This window comes from Schistocerca americana, chromosome 5 (assembly GCF_021461395.2).
Source record: "Schistocerca americana isolate TAMUIC-IGC-003095 chromosome 5, iqSchAmer2.1, whole genome shotgun sequence".
Lineage (NCBI taxonomy): Eukaryota > Metazoa > Arthropoda > Insecta > Orthoptera > Acrididae > Schistocerca > Schistocerca americana.
Genome location: NC_060123.1, coordinates 286,599,499 through 286,604,129, shown reverse-complemented (window position 1 = coordinate 286,604,129; position 4,631 = coordinate 286,599,499).

Below are 4,631 nucleotides of genomic sequence, written 5' to 3'. Positions count from 1 at the left end.
CCTTTTGGTGAAGTTAGTGGCGAAATTTAGAAGAAGTTGTATTTACAGTTTTCTAATGGTCCATTTGTGCAGAGTCTCACACACACTAAGCATCACACACAACTTGTTGTACACTTTACACATCGAAAATACCTTATATAAACAAAACAGTTACAAAGAACTTCTTACAGATAGTCCACAGAGATAACATTATAGTTCTTCCACAGATTATGATATGCTTTTGTACAGAGGTTATTTATCTTAACAGTTTGGCTCATAAATTACTTATATTGATTTTACAATTGTGCTTATTTCTAGGAGTTGTCTTTGCTTCTATATATCTACATGATAAGTATGCTGTGGACTTTTCCATCTACCAAGGTGACAATAGCGGAGCTCATATAACCTGCATGCGTATGTTCCTGGTCTGACGAAGATTCGGATATACTATGGCACCCGGACTGGTTCGCTAAATCAGCCGATCTTAATCTGATAGAGAAGGCTCGGCAGTGATTGGAATAGTGGGTGAAACATAGCAGGCAACACCCCACAATATGGTAGCCCTTCGAGATCTGATAATTTATGAGTAGCTTCCTCAGCAAACTGAGGCCGTTATCACGGCTAGGGACCACGTCGCACGGAACAAGCGTGATGTTTTCTGAGAGTGACTAATTTATTATCCATTGCGTGTATTTCGATTTCTCTACAGTCCTGAATTGGCACAGGGCTCGAAGGACTCGGTCCTTCCTGAGGCCTTGCGCCGCCGCGTATCAGGGCTACACTGACGGTTCAATGGTTGCTGGTCGTGTCGGTTATGCTCTCACTCTAGGGGACCATTACGAACAACACTCATTGCCTGCTGGCTGCAGCGTTTTCACTGCTGAGCTGGTCGCCATCTCTCGTGCCCTAGAGTATATCCGCTCCTGCTCAGGTGAGTCCTTCGTTATCTGTAGCGACTCCCTGAGCGGTTTACGAACTATTGACCAGTGTCTCCCTCACTCTCATCTGGTGATGGCTATCCAGGAATACCTCCGTACTCTTGCCCGTTGCGGCCGCTCTGTGGTCTTTGTGTGGACCCCGGGCAATGAACGTGTTGACATGCTGGTCAAACAGGCTCTCAGTGCACCAGCCTTATCGATTAGGCTCTCGGAGAGTGACCTCAGGGCAGTTTTGCAGGAGAATGTACCTCGCACCTGGGGTGAAGAATGGCGCACTCTGCCCTCCCCAAACAAACTTCGGGCCATCAAGGAGGCTACCGGTGCGTGGCGCTCCTCCTTGCGGGTCTCTCGCAAGGAGTCTGTGTTGTCCTCTGCCGGCTGCGCATTGGGCACACACGGATGACGCACGGCCACTTATTGCGCCGTGAGGATCCGCTTTGACGGTGGTCCACATTTTGTTGGCCTGTTACCTTTTAGCTGTGCTCAGGCAGACGTTTGCGCTGGCTGATACGCTCCCTGCTCTTTTAAAGAGATGACATTGCCATGACAGGCTTAGTTTTGCGTTTTATTCGGGCAGGGGGCTTTTATCACTTAATCTGAGTGTTTGTCATTTTTTTGTTTTGAGTCTGGCCTTTGGCCCACGATTTTACACTGGGTTACTTTTTTGGCGTGTTTCTAGGTGGCTGGCTTTTCCTTTTTTGTCTCTATGGTCGGCCAACCACTGTCACACTGTGTGATTTTAATTCCTTTTGTCTGGTCTCTGTCAGCGTCTTTCTTGTCCTGTGTCGTCTGTTATCATCTCCATTGTTCGTTTTTATTCTGTGTGGGTGTTTGAAGTTTTGGAAACAGGGACCGATGACCGTAGCAGTCTGGTCCCTTCAATCCCACAAACCAACCGACCGATCTACAGTCCTGATGTGGCTTTGGCTCAGAAGATCTAGTATCTTAACTTCCCTTACAGGCTAAGAAACTGAATCTTATTTTGTAAAGTTGCTGTAGCTACTCCCATACTATAATGTAAGTAGTTGGTAATGTAGTACTGTAATGTCTGTTTGGCCAGGCCCTTCGAGGCGGCCTTCGTGGCGCCATGAGAGAGGCGCGATGAGGGCGCCTGGCCGCCGCCCGCTGCCCCCGCCTCTGTCCGAGCTCTGCCGCCTGATCCTGATCCTGATCCTGAACCTGTGGCTGGGGCTGCCGCCGCGGCTGGTGTCCGCCGGGCCAGCGCCGCGACCCGCGCTCGTCCACAGGCACCACCACGGGGACATGGTCGTCGTCGCCTCTGGTGAGTCGCCGGCACTCTGGACTGCCCCTGTCCTGTCACGGTCGCCAGATATACACTGCCTGACCAACTCCCAGAAGTTGGGGGCAGGGAGGGGGAGAGTAGAGAGGAGGAAAATGAAATTTCGCGGTTGAGAGAGGTGTAAGTGACGTTATTCCAGTGATTACAAAATTGAATCGAATTTACAAAGAATTAGGTAGCACGAGCATACATCAGCACGACATTGTATCCCTTGTGGCCTGGATGCAAGCACTGATTCAGTTGGGAAGGATTTCATAAAGTCGCTGTATGCTCTAGAGAGCCAAGCTGGCACATAAATGTTGTAACTGATTCTTCGCGTCCCAGATACTGGTAGTGGGGGTGGAGTTGACATCTGACATACACTACTGGCCATTACAACTGCTACACCAAGAAGAAATGCAGATAATAAACAGGTATTCATTGGACAAATATATTATAGTAGAACTGACATGTCATTACATTTTCACGCCATTTGGGTGCATAGCTCCTGAGAAATCAGTACCCAGAACAATCACCTCTGGCCGTAATAACGGCCTTGATACGCATGGGCATTGAGTCAAACAGAGCTTGGATGGCGTGTACAGGTACAGCTGCCCATGCAGCTTCAACACGATACCACATTTCATCAAGAGTAGTCACTGGTGTATTGTGACGAGCCAGTTGCTCGGCCACTATTGACCAGACGTTTTCAATTGGTGAGAGATCTGGAGAATGTGCTGACCAGGGCAACAGCGAACATTTTCTGTATCCTGAAAGGCCCGTACAGGACCTGTAACATGCGGTCGTGCGTTATCCTGCTGAAATGTAGGATTTCGCATGGATCGAATGAAGGGGAGAGCCGCGGGCCGTAACACATCTGAAATTTAACGTCCACTGTTCAAAGTGCCGTCAATGCGAACAAGAGGTGACCGAGACGTGTAACCAATGGCACCTCATACCATCACGCCGGGTGATACGCCAGTATGGCGATGACGAATACACGCTTCCAATGTGTGTTCACCGCGATGTCGCCAAACACGCATGCGACCATCATGATGCTGTAAACAGAACCTGGATTCATCCGGAAAAATGACGTTTTGCCATTCGTGCATCCAGTTTCGTCGTTGAGTACACCATCGCAGGCGCTCCTGTCTGTGATGCAGCGTCGAGGGTAACCGCAGCCATGGTCTCAGAGCTGATAGTCCATGCTGCTGCAAACGTCGTCGAACTGTTCGCGCAGATGGTTGTTGTTTTGCAAACGTCCCCATCTGTTGACTCAGGGATCGAGACGTGGCTGCACGATCCATTACAGCCATGCGGATAAGATGCCTGTCATCTCGACTGCTAGTGTTACGAGGCCGTTGAGATCCAGCACGGCGTTCCGTATTACCCTCCTGAACAAACCGATTCCATATTCTGCTAACAATCATTGGATCTCGACCAACTCGAGCAGCAATGTCGCGATGCGATAAACCGCAATCGCGATAGGCTACAATCCGACCTTTATCAAAGTCGGAAACGTTATGGTACGCATTTTTCCTCCTTACACGAGGCATCACAACAACGTTTCACCAGGCAACGCCGGTCAACGGCTGTTTGTGTATGAGAAATCGGTTGGAAACTTTCCTGATGTCAGCGCGTTGTTGGTTCCGCCACCGGCGCCAACCTTGTGTGAATGCTCTGAAAAGCTAATCATTTGCATATCACAACATCTTCTTCCTGTCGGTTCAATTTCGCGTCTGTAGCACGTCATCTTCGTGGTATAGCAATTTTAATGGCCAGAAGTGTACTTTCACACATGGTCTGTTGATGACGTTTCTGCGAGTCTTGCTGGCCAGGAGAGTACCTCAATATCATATTGTCTGTGGATGACACTAAACGCAATGACAATTGTTCCACTGCCGGTGCCGTTGCTTTAAAAGTACTCACCTTTATGCAGAGGGCACAATTTAGGTTCATTACAAAGAAAGTTGCCGGCTTGTACATCGGGCCTCCTCACATTTGATAATGGCCATGGATCTGTTGCCAGTGCAGCAAGCTAGTGATGGGAAGAATCTGATTTCACAATGTAATAAGTGCCCATTGGCGATTTAAAGAAACATGGTACAGAAAAAGGAGCAGTTGTCTTTAACAAAATAACATGGTAGTAACAATAACTTCACATTAAAACCGCACACTTGTAATATGTGGAACAAACATTGAACGAGAGATCCAGGCGAACGGCTTGTAATGACGAGGCTGATTCGCGATTTATTTAACATTCAGACAGAAATAATCTCAGAAAACGTATCAGACGTATCAGCGAGGAAAATGAAACGGGGAACTGTGGAAATATACTGGTCACAGTTAGATCGTCACTATGGCATTCTCTGTGGCCGCAGACTTCCGGCAGTGTGGGAGCACAGCATGGCGTGGTCGTATGATGAGAAGGTAAC